The sequence below is a fragment of the Falco cherrug genome, chromosome 10, assembly GCF_023634085.1.
Source record: "Falco cherrug isolate bFalChe1 chromosome 10, bFalChe1.pri, whole genome shotgun sequence".
Classification (NCBI taxonomy): domain Eukaryota; kingdom Metazoa; phylum Chordata; class Aves; order Falconiformes; family Falconidae; genus Falco; species Falco cherrug.
In genome coordinates this window covers 19,754,885-19,770,034 of record NC_073706.1, presented here as the reverse complement: position 1 = coordinate 19,770,034, position 15,150 = coordinate 19,754,885, and the positions used below count along the sequence as shown (strand labels likewise).

General features: G+C 41.3%; 2 long non-coding RNA genes and 1 pseudogene across 5 annotated transcripts in view; 2 read left to right on the top strand and 1 right to left on the bottom strand.

Annotated features, from left to right (window-relative positions):
- The first annotated feature begins 1,548 nt into the window (after positions 1-1,548).
- LOC114015627 (uncharacterized) lies at positions 1,549-4,347 on the top strand. The gene is made up of 3 exons (XR_003559660.2): positions 1,549-1,642; positions 2,160-2,280; positions 4,265-4,347. It is a non-coding gene; the product is annotated as an uncharacterized LOC114015627 (long non-coding RNA).
- Positions 4,348-5,017: 670 nt separating this feature from the next.
- Positions 5,018-15,150, top strand: part of LOC114015623 (uncharacterized) — a 43,024-nt gene continuing 32,891 nt past the window's right edge. For all 4 annotated transcript variants that reach the window (XR_008734264.1, XR_008734263.1, XR_008734265.1 and 1 more), the window contains exon 1: positions 5,018-5,184. This is a non-coding gene — a long non-coding RNA (uncharacterized LOC114015623). The remainder of the gene's footprint in view (positions 5,185-15,150) is intronic.
- LOC106631119 (acyl-CoA (8-3)-desaturase-like) overlaps positions 6,487-15,150 on the bottom strand; it is a 47,984-nt pseudogene continuing 39,320 nt past the window's right edge.

Here is a 15,150-nt window from a genome sequence, read left to right as displayed (position 1 = left end):
ACAAGTACTTGGGGAAGAATCATCTCTTTCCTGTTTTCTGCACTTAAGTCTCAAGAATTTGTCTTTGACTTTGTGCACATATGTGTAAGAATTATTGAGGAATGAGGATGATGGGAGATCATTTGCAGACTAAGTTGCAGTTGTGCAATACTCCCCAAACAGAATGAAAATACAAAATGCCTACAGGCAGCCTTCCCTGGGATGGCAGCTGGGCAAGCTCTAAGTCTGGCTCATTCACAGATGCCGCTGGGATTGCCACTGGAAATCTGTGAAGAAGCAGGTAACTGAGTTCTTGTGGAAGTTCATCTCTCTCTTTCTATACTTGGACTGTGAAAAGGTGAGGTTGTCTGGGAGATGGAGACTGCTGGGAGACCTGAACCCAAACACCCATCTCACTTCCCCTTCACCTTGCTTTCTTCAGTAAGCTGCAGTTACTTCACTCTCATTGATAATGTTCAGCCTTCTTTTTGGTTCTTCCTCACTTCTAGAAAAACAACTCAATTAAACATGTTATTTCTTCACATTAGTATTGTCTTAATATAATAGATCAAAGGAAAATAGAGTAAATTGCCTGTTTGATCAGACGTGATAGTTTGTTGACTGCTTTAGCGAACATCTGCCCAAATGGTGCAGGGCTCACCACCTGCCTGAGCTGAGGTCTGTGCGACCTGTTCCCAACCAGCTCTGCTCAAGCAGCAGGTGACTGGACCCTGGCAAACAAGCTGGCCAAACCAGTGCTGCTTTAAATTACACAATACTTGCTCTGCCTGAAGGTGTAATCTTTAACGAAAGTCTAACATATTTTGCCTCACTCACATTTTTTCCCCTAATCTTTCTGTTAAACCCAGTTAAATCAGGCAGTAAGACTGGTGTTACTTTTTGTGTCGCTTGAGGTGAGGGGGCAAATGAAAACTGGCACGTACGAAGGAGCTGAAAGCACGTAGCTCTGCCTAATCATAGTTTTTGTATTGTCTACGGGGTCTTGATAATGCTCTTGCCTTTGTGGAGGGAAGTTGGAAAAGCGAGAACAAAGAAATCTCATTTTCCCTGCTTTACTTATTGCGTATGTGCAGAGTCCAACGTGCTTTGGACATTTGCTACTTTTCCTAAATGTTGCTCTTTGTTTAAATTTAAAACAAGTAAGTCACAAGCTTTTATTAGTGAAGTTATGCATCTGATAGGCATATGTGTACAAGTTTGTGAAGACTGCAGGATGAGGAATAGTTTCATTACTTCCATGAAATAAACTGTGATTATATAAAAAATTTGGCTGAGACCTGTCAACATTTTAATACATACAGCTTTTTGTTAAAAGATTAAGATTTTTTTATTATTATTTACCATTCAGCTTTATAATGCAAAGATAATGAGTGTGCTTAGTTCATTAACTTAACTTAATATCTAGCTATTAAAATTACGTGCTGTGTATAAAACTGATTTTTTTCATGCATGCTGATATTTCTTAAAATATACCCTTCTCTAGAGAGAGTTTATCAGAAAAAATACTTAATTTTAAATTCAAGCTTTCAAAATTATTTTCAGTGGAAACTGTCTGTCCTGAACATCTGACTTCAAGATTTGACCATTGGAAAAGAACAGAAATTGCATTTCAGAGTTGCAGGAATGAAGGCTGTATTTTAGAGTAAGTCAGTTAATATTTTGTATAATTTCCATCTTTCTTCACATATAGAGAAGATGCTGTCATAGTGATGCTAATTTTACTTCCACTCTGTTTTCATGCACCGTAACCTCTTTACATAAGAGTAGTTATTTTTGTGGGTTTATGTTGGGTTGTGTAGTTAGTATGTATGTGTTTTCTTCTTTGGCCTTCTCAGTTATATCTTCTTTGTAAAATCTCACCAAGCTATTAAATATTCTCCTGAGATAATACAGGCAGCCTTTCATCTAAACCTATACTACCTACCATACTGATAAGATTGGCTGAAGATACCTGGGGAAAATTTAGCAACTTCTGTTTGCTCTGGCGTTGATCCATATTGCTTAGGCTTTATTCCATATTAATCCACAGCCTTTCATCTCAGTCTTGCTTAACCTTCAGGCATACCTTGCCTCATTTGCACACTGTTGGGTCCTCAGCTAATGAAAACATTTGCAGAGCGCTTTTTTTTTTTTTTTTTAAATTGCATTTTGATTTACAGGGGTCCTGACTGCAAATTGCACTAGAAGCCTAATGATGCTGAAGTTCCAAAAATTAAATACTGGTCTTCAAAACTGGGCCTCTCATCTACCCAAGGAAATTATTTTCAGAGACTACTGAAGGTAATTTTTAAAGGCTTTTTAAAATAGTGGAAATGTGTTTGTGAATAACTGATAGTGTTTTGAGTCCTGCTTTGCTCCTTACTTCTCCCACAGAGTTTTCAGGAATTGCTTCTTATAATCCTATGGTTCAGGAATTACACTTTCTGCTGTTAACATCTAAACATAATTGCACATTTTCCAAGGCAGAAAACTGTTTAATAACAAATCTTTTGCATATTCTGGCTGACTATACCGGGTTAAAGGTTTTTAAGTAAAAGTCAGTACTGAGTATGACACACATCATTCAGGTAATCATTGCACAAACAACACAAAGTCTGCTTGTTATCTAATCGGAAGATTTCTTATATCTTTATTTTTACCAGTCAAGATCTCTGTCTATTAACCTAATCATTTTCATTATTGTAAGAAACTGGTCTTAAATGCTGATACTCAAAATTAATTTTTTTGTTCCCAAAGTCCGCTTTCCAGAAGTTAGTATTTTATTTCAGGGTCTGAGTATGTACTCACAATGGTACTTGCTTGAGACAAAGAGCACACTCCCTTACTAATTAACAGAAAGATATTGCCTCCTCTCAAGGGTGATTCGAAGTACCTATATCAGCCTCTTTCCCTGCCTCGCCTTCTGCCTAGCAGAGTCAAAAATCGAAGTCCACTCAGGTAATTCAGTTTACTCTTGAACTCTCAAAACTGCCTTAGTAAGCTTGAGCTTAACAAGCCTGGCCTTAAGTCTTGACAGACAAAAGTCTATATGTCTGTCTTAAAACCTTGAGTCTGGATCCTGTATCTTGTTCCCTTACAGTATGCAGCCAGCGCTTGAGTCCAAACAGCTGGCACGCAACCTTGTGTGATGCTGATTTAAAAAGTAGCCAGGATGTACTCTGGAGCAGGAGCAACCTTGCATCATGATGAGTTCACATGGCTGTTGTTCCTACAAGCCAAACTTGCATAAGCAACTCTGCCCTCTTCCCTGCTTTCTTGTCCCACCTTCCTCACCACATTTTATTTGTAATCCAAACTCTTAGGCTCATTTCAGAGCTGTAAACCTCACTGGGAAGCAAGAAAGCTTACAGCCCCTCAAAGCTTCCTAGGATGTTTAGAATCTTGATGTGACTTTCTATAACTACACAGCATGAATGAGCTCCAAAAGTTGTAATATAAACTCCCCCCTAGGTAGCAAGGCATAGGAAGTAAAAAGAAAAATGCTTTTTAATTCATTTAGTCAAAAAAACTTCAAATCTGTTTGTCTGAATGGGCTATGGTTAGGTTTTGTTAGAGATGTTAGTGAGGGACTATGAGGGTTGGGGTAAGGGCTGCTAGGGTTAGGCTGAGGCTTAGGGTTAGTGTTAGGGACTGTTAGGGTTTGGGTTGGGGTTAAGGTCACCGAGGTTAGAGTTATGCTTAGTGCTACAGCCTATTAATGTTAGGGACGTCAGAGTTAGGGTTAAGGTAAGGGTCAGGGCCTACTGGTGTTTGGGTTAGGGCCTGTTAATATTAGGGTTAGGGTCATTAAGAGTTAGCTTTAGGGTTAGTGTTAGGGTTAGGGCATATTACAGTTTGAGTTACCTTTTAGGGTTTGGGACTATTAGAGTTAGGGTTAGGTTAACATTAGGGTTAGGGCCTCTTTGGTTTAGGTTGAGGGTTGGGGCCATTAGGGGTTTGGGTTTAGGCTTATTAGGTTTTGGGTTAGGGTTATTGCTTGTCTCGGTCCATTTGGATCTCTCAAAGTTACAGGGTGACATGCTCTGTGATTTAAAATTAATTTCATGAGCTCTTTAAGAAATATGACAAAGAGGGGTCAATCCCCTGTTGCTTAGACTAGTCTATCATGTGAATTCACTTATTCACCATTCAGGTCTTAAGATTTCATAACATATAACCCATAACTCTTAATTCATGTACCTATAAGCAACAAACAAACAAACAAAAAAAACCCCAAAAAAAGTTCCCTAGCCAACAGTGAGAGTGTTTATCCTCTCTCTTGCAGCACAGTCCAGGTGTTACCTGTATCACACTGGGAAGCACAAAAGCCTGAGCAATCCAGCTGCTGTTGGATCTACTTGAAAATTTTTCTCGGTAGGCTGATGTTTTACACTTGGCCACTTCTGTGTGGAGCCCTAGTCCCAGTGGGTGTCTTTTGTGCTGGGCTCTGGCTAACCTGATGCCTCATGCTAAGTCTGAAACCCTACCCTAAACTTAGCTGTTTATTCTAATCCTTATCTCAACACTAACCCTAGAGCTGACTGCCCTGCAGTGATCTACGAGGGCCCTCTGGTGTGCACCATGGCTTTGTGAGTGCCTTTTGGTGTGTTCAGGCATCACCTGGAGCTGTCTGAGGGGCAGGACGGGCATGCCTATACATTTCTGTGCTGTCTAGCGTGGGTGAAGAATACCTTCAGATGCACTGCGAGTGCCTTTAGTGGATGCAGGCATCTCACAGTGCCCATCCCTCATGCTAACCTCAACAATAATGTGAACCCTGACCTTGTCAAGTCAAATGCTTGTCCTGAAGCAAATGGATCCTCCACCCTGATCCTGAAGCCTTACCCTAACCTTAACCCTTACTCTAATGATCTAATCTAAACCTAACCCTATCCAGTAGTTTACAAGCTTGTGTATGTATTGGATCTACTTTTCTACTATGAACCTATGACGCTAATCAACAGTATGATATGTATTTTTTATTCATGTAACTATATTAGGCATTAGCTTATTTGTTCTATACTTTTTTTGTAGAACCCCATCATTCTCTAAGCAAGTGACGTTACCTGCTGTGACTTCACCTGCGGCTAGCATCTGGTCGAGGAGCAGTGCAAACGCCATGGACTGAGGCAAGACTGAGGAGCCGAGAAGCATACCCTGCCAGAAGAGTCTTGCTCAGCAGCGCCTGCAAGCCTCAGGCTCCAGGTGAGTACAGCTCACTCTGAGGGCAATGAAGAAACAAACCTGTTCCCCACCATGAACTTGATTGAATGTTTAAGTGCAGAAGTTCTGAACTTGCTTCTACTGATTATAACAGTGATTTAGTGATTATAATGGGTTTATGATTGATACGAATTGTGTGGAGGAAAATAATGGCTCAACATCATATTGCGTTTGCAAAGCTTCAGAACTTGGGCTTGCTTAGTCTGATCTTTTCCTGGCCTGTCTGCAACTTGGTTTTGTTTTAGTTGCAACAGCGACTTTTCTATTTGACCAAATATTTATGGCCAATTTATTTTACTTTTGGTTTATCTTTCTGTAGGATGATGATAGTCTTATAATAGATAGCAGTACCATGCAGTTACTCTATGTAGAATGAGATATAGCTGTCCACATAAGGAAATACAGACCTGCTATAATAGTAGCGACTGAGAAATGAAGACAAAGGATGTGGCATGAAAGAGTACAGGTATGAAGTACTTAAGAGCACTTTAGGGCACAGACTTGACAGTGGAGACCTCATGATTATAAATAATTCGGCCAGACCAGCATAGGGAGTGTACACATGGCTTAGCCCAGCACAAAGTACAAAAAACCCCAAAAAAACTAATAAAGAAACTTTGAAGAGAGCAGCAGGCTTGAGCTGGTTTCAACACATGTATTTCTTCCTGACAACTGGGGATGCCTGGCATTGTGACAATGAGGATGCTCCAGAGAACAGAAATGAGAAACACATTTATGTTGTTACTCAACTGAATATTGCAATTGCTGTACTCCTAGGTGTGATATGTAGTTTATTATGATTTAAGTGCATTGCTGGAACACAGTGTTAATTCAAAATCCTGTGCAATTTCAAATGAATTCAAATAAGCAAATGTTTTATTAAGCATTAAACCTTCCACATAAGGAGTACCTAAAAATAAATAAAAGTCAGAGGACTCTGAAATGAAGTTAAGTGTGTGCAGCTGCGCTAGTCCATGATCTGACTTGAACACATACTCAAGTTCAGAAATGGTCTTGGCCATATTTACTTAGATGCAGCAAAGAGTTTCTCCCTGTTCTAACCATTCATCTCCTGCTTGCCCTACCCACTCTTAACATATCTGAAACAAAACACCAGGGAAGACCAGAAGTAAAATTCAGGTAACTTCATTTCTATTGGAATCATGTCCTTCAGTTCTCATCCATTTTCTTCTGCCATGGAGTCCCTTGTGGTCCCTGCTTCTCAGCTTGCTGGAAATGCAAAGGTGTGGCAGGCTGTGAATGATATCATCAAGCCTTGTTGTCTTATTTGTGTAGGTAGGCATCAAGCTAGAGCTCTCCTGAATTCTTCAGAGAGCTGAGAGAGAGAAAGAGAGAGCACAGGAGGTCACATTATGCAGGATTGTTTAGAGGAGTGTTGGTGGGGACAATGGAAATGAGGGTTTCACTGTGTTGATTTGTAAGAGAAGAACAGGCTAACCCTTGTTCTCAGGATTCCAGTCTCTCCTACATCCTTCTGCAATTTTTTAACAGTGTGGTGTTACTTACCACACAATGTCTGCCAAAGCTGTGAGCAACGGCTTACGTTGGTACTCAATGCCATGTTTGGCACACAAGGACTTCACCAGAGGAGCCACCTTCCAGTAGTTATGTCTTGGCATTGAGAGGAATAGGCTGTGAAAAGGAGACAGACAAATTCTTTTCCAGTGCTTTGTAAGAAATAGTACCTTTCCCGTGTTCGTGTTCATTATTACTTCCCAGGGATCCCCTAGCTCATGCTGAGTAGGGTCTGTAGCTGCTCCTGGTTCTTCTTTCCCCTTCATGTGCTTTTAGCACAAGTAACTCATAAGACTTTCCTGCTTTATCCCTCTGTTATTTTCCACAGTTCTCTCTAGCATCTCTGAAGCAACACTTCTCCAAATTAAGCGATGCCATGAACTGGAAGAAACTACTTTCCTCTTCCCCTTTCTCCAGAAGTAACCGTGTCCATTGCCCAGAAAAAGAGATGAGCCCATATTTCAGTTGCATCTCTCAGAGTAATAGCATAAGTAGTCAGTATAGGTAGGCTTAAACTACTGTGTCAGACTATAAACAGGGTGCCTTAGCATGTACATTTTCACTAATGCTTACAAGCTACTGCTTTGGTTAGACCCTGTTGCTGTCTGTACGGTTTCATAGATCCTGCCCATATTCAATTTTCACTAGTCATTTCCGCCTCCCTGTGAGTCCAGTGAAGCTTTATGAATTAAATTATGATTCTCTTTAGAGTTTTCAGCCTTTTTAAAGGCAAACTCCTTGGTGCCCCACAACTACTTGTAGAATTTGGAGCAAAGAAGAATAGGGGGAAAAAAAAAAAAGGAAGAAAATTCTCTCTCAAGATGTATACTCACTGATGATCAATCTGGAAGTTCAGATGCCCAGTAAACCAGTCATCGAGCAGGGACTGCTCAACGTTGCATGTTGCCTGGAGCTAGAGGAGGGGAAAGGAAAGTGAAATCAGTACAGATTGGTGAGTGCAGCCTTTTTCACTTGTCTAAAGAGCACAATATGCTGTGCTACTCTGTTCTATTGTTTCTTTTAGCCTAAAATGAACTACCTCAAGCCAGGGATTATAATCCTGCTTCATCTTTATGGACCAGCAGATGTATGTAGATTGGCTAGTATGGGCCAAGGTAAAGCTCGCAGTTGGCTCTGTGCTCCTGTTAATGCATGTGAACAGACAGTCAAAAGTTCCTCCTGGGTCTTCTTGAACCTATGTCTGCAGAAAAAGCAGAGATGGCAGGGTACTTCTGTGGCAGGCAGACTTTACTGCTGGGCTCCAATTAGTGTCTCTGCAAAGAGGGGGCTCCACACTGGCACTCCAGTAGTGCCAAATTGCTCAGCAAGAGTAGGACACAAACTTCCATCTCTGCATAAGCAGAAGAATGGCGCAATAAGCGAGGAGGTGGGGTTGTTTAGGAAATAGAGCTGGGACCTAGCTTTCATTTCAGATTGCCCATGAACGTGTCATTGCTGTTGTCCTTTACTGTTACCAGAACAGAATCCTGTTATCCTATTAACCTCCACTTCCCAGTTACCAAGAGGACTTGCTTGTCTTATGGTTGGAATTTGTACCTGTATGGCCACAATTCTTAAGAATGGAAAATATTTTACCTGAGTAAATACCCAGTCCAAATTGTTGTCATAGTAAATATCCATGGGGATATGGTTCATCTGTGAAACCCAGACAAACCAGCTGCTCTCCAGCATCCTGTGCAATCAGGCAAAAGGCCAGAATTCAGTAACAGGTGACAAGCTCAGTGACAAGCTATTGACATAACAGCATAGCCAGACTTACAGACACATGGCTGAACACCAGCCTTGCTAATTCACACCTGGAAGAACTTCCAAAACCTGGAAGTTTCATACTTCCTTATGAAATTCATCATTATTTAATATGTTTTGTTATAAAACTGACATAGCCTGGTGTTCATCTTGTTTTATGTGTAGCCAAGGACCAAACTGATTAGAATCAGTAAAACAATCCAAGTGCAGAGCATATTGTCCATTCAGGCCAATGCTGCTGGGTAATGCCTGGGCATCTGTAAGCCCAGGCTAAGCTGTTAAATCTTCTTTCTCTAATCAAGTAGTAGACCCAACACCCAAAGTACTGAATATTAGCTAAATATTTCTCAGTTTGGTCAGCACTCAGTGAAGTGTCTTTGCTGCCAGAGCCAATGAGGCAACATAAAACTTGAACTGGCAACTGAGCAGAACAGTCTTAGTTTAATTTTACGGAATTAAAAAACTAAGCAAAAAATGAGATGGTAAAGGAGAAAATGGAAAGATAAGCAAAGGCAGAGAAAGGCAGGCAGAAAGAATACATGGAGGAAGGTGGAAGAACCAGCTAAAAAGATATCATCTGAACATAAAGTAATATGCTAGAAGACTCTTGATTTCTAATAGTGATCCATAAATAAAAAAATCTGATATAGAAGGTCAGCATCCAGGCCAAGTCCTATCAAACCCAGAGACAACAAGAAAAGAAAATCATAAGTTAAACGTGCTTAACTCTTTTTCTAAGCTTCATAATATATATACAAGAAAACAATTTACATTCAGCTTTTATAGGGTTTTGCTGAATTGAATCATCTGGAACAATCCAAGTTAACATAAGCTAATAATACTTTTCACAGCTTGCTATAACAGATGAGTCTGATCACTCATTGCCTAGTAAGTAGATTGGTATATTAGCAAGAGACTGTGTATTCAGAAACAAGAGCTGAAGACTTGTATCAAATCATTGCCCAGGACTCCACAGTGAACTAAATGCTGGACCAACGCTCTCATTTTGGCTGGAAGTTGCTCTTCTTCCTGTATGTGTAACACAGGCCAGAGAAGGAAGAATGAAGCATTAATTCTGGCTGCCTGGTATAGGAAATTATGCCAAGTGTATGCATGCTGCTAACAAATCAAGGACAGCGGTTCCTATAAATCCCCATCCTCCCATTCCTGACCACAGTGGACCTTCCAGTTTGCTTCCCAAACCAAAGGAGGCAGTATGCTCCGTGGTTCTGCAAACAAGGCAAAGCACTACAAGCCAAACAGTCTGTTGCTTGTTTTCAGGCCTTTATCATGGACCTGAGGAACGTGATTGGTTTGGCAGAAAGCACGCAGAGCCACTGAAAACACTGCACCAAACACTGTCATATTAGGCTTAACTGAACAGCACGCAGTGTCACACAGCAGGGACTGAGCTCTGGACAGAAGCTGGCTGCACATTCAGAAGAAAGGTAGAAGGCCCACACCTGACCCCTTCTTGGTTGCACAAGTCGCATACTTACTGCCCAGTACAGTTTTGTGTATGCAATATAAAATGTGTGGTAGTGGAAGTAGGTGGGAAACAGGAGTGGAGGAAGAGCTGTAAGGGAGAATTCATTATCACTGGTAATGTCACGGACTGAATGACAGATAATCCAATTGGAAGCAAAGAATTCCTGAACAGCTACTCAATATGGAGAATAGTCTGAGAAGTTTTAGGACTGCAGAATTTTCTGGATGACAATCGGTGTGCATCAGCGCAAACAGTAAGCAATCTGGGAGCCTGCTGACCTCAAGAGGTAAAACAACGGTAAGACAGAAAGATTGGTTCAGGACAGCCTGGTACTGCTGTCACCTGTCAACACAGGTAGTATTATTGCCTTCCACTTTCTCATGGACAGATATGGCCATGAGTGGCTTCTTTTAGAAAAGAGTCAAACCAAAAAAGGGGTGTGTAGAAACCTGAAAAATAAGGCAGAAACTTAATAATCATTTTCAGTATCACAGGTAACCACTTTGCGAGAAAGCCACTGACTGGTACTGGTTAGGATGTTGTATTAGTGCTTCTACACATTTCTAGGTCTGTCCATAAGCTGATAGAGCTTAGAAACCTAAGATTTCATTTTAGGCTTTTAACTGAGAAACAACCACAGAGGAGTTTGTTCTCAAGCCACAGCCCCAAAGCTTATCAGGCTCCCCACTCAATTGTTCAAAGCAGGGGAACATCAGGAGTACAAAATCCCTTGCCTACTAGGGATTTTGGGTTGCAAGAATTCAAACTCAACCTTCATCTTCCAAATGAACATCTTAACACTTCAAAAACTTACTTACATTTCAAAAACAAACCAAAAAGAAACCACTAAAAACCAGACTGTTACTTAAATTTGAATACTATGGGAAGATGTGGTATGGTGTAGCTCAGAGCCACTGTGGAGGACATGGAAGATCTAGGATAGAATCACCTTCCTGAACTTGGCATCTTGGAGTTGCCTATCTGAGATACACGCATCTGAACTAGCCCTGCTAGTTCTGTCTAGTCACTCGAGAGAACCGGCACTGCTGGGGTGCAGTTCCTGCCACCTTCAGAGGTCAAGGGGAAAAAACATAGGTCAAATGAATCACACCTTGAAAGTGCCCATTTCTGCTGGGTGTTTGGGTTTCAGATTCATACTGCTGCCTTCAGGCAAGCATCCCAAGCAGCAGGCTTCAGACTACTCTGGAGAGATGCAAGAGGTAATACCTCCTTGTCCCATGTTGAAATTGTGCTGCATTGCAAAAAGAAAAAGCTTCACTAAGATGGAAAGAAGAGGGCAGGAGTGAGCCTAGAGATCAGGGCGCTGGCAGTGGAGGCATTCTGAGGTTTTTCCTCTTGTTGATGCACTTTAATAGCCATACATTATACAGCTCACATAAACAGTCCTTGGAGCCCTCATCTCACTCTCCCAAGTAAATTCCTGAGTGAGTTAAGTCTTTCTCCTTTTCTCTGTCCAAATAGAGGTAGACTTATTTTTGCAAAGCAGTTCAGTTCTAAGCTGACCTGGGATAAGCATACCCCACTATTTTTTCTACCCTGGAACAAACTTAAGCCATTTGGTTAGAAATTTTCAAGCTGAATTAATATTCTTTGAGCAAGAAGGGTATAGAAACCTCATCTCACATAGGATAATATGATTCAGTATGGAAAGGACCTCAGGATCTCAGAGCAGCATCAGCTATGAGGTCAGACCAGCATACTCAGGATTTTATCCAGCCAGGTCTTCAACTCCTCCAAAAATTAGATGCAAACTGATTATTACGATCTTTGATTATTATGTTCTTTGATGCAGGTGCCTTAGTTCTGCTCAAGTCCAAAAGGTCAAAAGTAAGATCTACAAGCCCCATTAGTACCCTTTGTGGTATTGCAGGAGAATGGGATACTCGCTGATGAAGAAGTATTTGTGTTGGTGATTGTATGGCATGTATTTTTTCTTTTTGATCCCAAGCTGTGGAAAGAAACAGCAGAAAAAATGCTGAGTGGAAACTATGCAATCTGCACAAGAAACTTGCTCGTTTCCATTCTTTCTTCTCCAGAGGCACTTTTCTTGCACAGTTCCCACAACCCTCATTCCTACTGTCCCCCTCTTGTGTGCCTGTCCTATTAGTTTACATACAGAATATGCCTTTTCTATAAACCCTCATTGCATTAGTGTAAGGCTTTAATGCCTTACAGCTTTGTAAAGTCCTTCAGACGTAAACCATTAAGCAAGCATGAAATTTTTCTCCAGTAGAGGAAAATAAATAAGTGATTACTGGAAAGTAGTTCTGGATATGTTTATGACAAGCCAGAAAAGAGGTAACAGCCCATAAGAAAAAACTATGTTGGGATATGGTAGGAAGGAAATTACTGTCACAGATCCCCTCATTCTGGGTTGGAATGGAATGATGCAGTAATAACTATACCAGAACATTTCCTCCATTAAAAGATGGTGTGATCTATAAGTTATAATAAAAATAGTTTTGATGGTGAATAGATATGAATTTTAGCTGGTGAATTTCTTCGGCTTTGTGTTCTTACCACATTTATAATTAATTTTGTGAAATTAGATATTTCAAGGTTTAAGTTATAATACTGGTTAAAAAGTCATGGCTTTTTTCTCTTCTTCTTTTCCTCCCCGCCTGCCCCTTCTTCCCTATGTCTTTGCCTGATAAGGTAGGCAGAGCGGAGGAACAAGCAGCAGTCATCACAGCACGATGTCTGTACTCCCAATCCCTAAAACTATGTCTTTGGTGCTTCTTCCATCATCTTCTTGGCAGGTAGTAGGGCTCGGATGGAAGTTGTGCCTAGTGGAGGTTGTACTGTATGTGCATGAACATAGTGTGCCATCTTGTGGTAGGACTTTTGAACGAAATTATTCCGTTTCTGCCACCAGTCCCAATAATCAATATAGGTCTTCACTTTACTCTTCCCAAGATGAAAAGGGGAGGGTTAAATGCCTGTATGAAAAATAGGACCTACAGCCGAGTCAGCCTCAGGCTGGAGAGCACTGAGGAAGGAGGATGGAAGAAGAAATGAGCGCAGTGCAGGTGCGAGGCCAACCCACCTTTGTCTTTGCCAGCTCTGCAGACACCTCCCAAGCCTGATTCCTGTCTCCATGCAACCCAACCCACAAAGTAGCTTGCCAGCCTACTTTCCCAGTCTTTTTTGGGGAAATGGAGTCAGCATGGAGCCAGGCACATGCAGGCTCTGGTGCAGGCCAGCTATGGAATTAAGAAATAGGCAAGGCATGTCCATGGATGGGTAAGAGGGTTCACGAGGTTCCCACCTACATAGGAAGGTGTGGTCGTGGCACTCTGGGACAGCCAGACTGCACCGAATTGTATTTCTAATGTCCGAGTTGCATGGGGCCACGTATCATCTTGCCCCCCTTCAGCATGTCCTGTGGGACTATGCAAACGAAAAGTCAGGGCAGGCTAGAAGGAATGGAGAAAACAAAGTCTTGGGTAGTGGGAAGCAATGAGGACCATACAGCCCAGGGAATATTTGTACTCTGAGACTTCCCATTCTGTTTTCCATGCCTCTTTCATGAGGTTTTCTTTGACATACCAGACTGGTTACTCTGACAGTCCTTCTGTGAATGATCATCCTGTGAATGACCTTGAGACTGCTATAACAGGCTGTCCAAAAGGGCAATGAAACTTAATTCAAGGCTGAAACACTCAATCCTGCTGTCTCTCCCTCAACAGGAGAGAGAACAGTCTGAGAGTTTACTACCAGCTGAAAAGAACTACATAATGTTTGGTTAGCTCTTTTTCAAAGCAAGGGAAAGGAGAAAAGGTGATAGCTGTGTTACTCATTGGAGCAAAACAAGGCTCTGATATTTATTTAGAGTTACTGTGATAAAAAAGTCACCTTCAGGAATCTTATTCTCAGCCACATCATGTGGATTAAGACTAATATTCATGTATTGTTTCTAAGCAGTAACACAAAAAATTGTGAAGAACCTGGATCACATTCTTCCAGGGGCTATGCTGATACAGAAGAACAAGGTCTAATTTTAGAATATTTCCCTTTACTCTACCTTTGTTCTGATGTACAAGAATAGACTTATATTTTTAGTGGGCTCGATACTGCATTGATCTGGTGCCAGCTCCCCAATCTGCAGCAACTCCAAGTACTTGCTTACCAGCACCTTGTCAACATGGAATGCTACAAAGGCATCCTGCAAATGTATGAGAGTAAAGGAAGAGGTAAGAAAAACAAATTCTGTGTTACTAACCTCAATCTGCTGTGCACAGCAAGACAGTGACTCCAGAGGAGCCACAACAGCAAAGATGGCTGGTTTACCTTTCTAGCTCCTCAAGCTTTTGTTGACCACTTTTTTTTTTCTTGTGTTTGTCCTGTACTCTTAAATCAGCTGGCATACAGAAGAGGTCTGACTTCTACTACTGCAATTACTACTGGTATTGCAAGCTCCATAACTCAAAAATGTATCAGTCTCCATCATATGCCTAAAGCAGAGCCTAGTTCCCATGCCTTTCTTCTTTCCGTCTTCTCAGCACCAGTATTAGTGATTTTTCCATCTTCCTGGACATCCAGGTGCCCAAAAGACCTGTCTTATCAGCAGACCGCAATCCTCTTTGTTGTGCAATTTGTCAAAAGAAAATTGTCCTTTGAATCCGACTGCTTAAAAGAAATACATGGTTTGTCTTATTCACTGGGTAGACACCTCGACTTCCAAATTAACTAGGACAGGAAGCATTTCATCAAGAGATGAATCAGAGAACTTTGGTTTTCCTCTAGTACTTGGAAGTATTCAGAAATGAATTGTGTCCTTGCATTTATTTCTAAGTACAGGCCTGGTGTTATTGATCTCTCAAAGACATGAGCATGAAAAAGCAATGGTGTGATAGCCTCTAGGCAGGGCTGGGGACAGGGAAGGAGATCACGGCGTTGACAGAGCACAAAGGGGGCAGTTGGAGGCCTGAAGCACAGCTGAGACTGAGCTGAGCCGTTAATTCAGTCTGTAGAAAAGGAATTTTCCCAGAAATTCTCCAACTGTGGAAGAAATTGCTTTTGTACATCCATGCCTTCAACTTAACTGATCTGCTCGTGTGCCTGCTTTTCCACCATCTTTCATCTGATTTAATTTAGTCATCCTAAACAGGCCAGAACCAGTGCCTTACTGCATT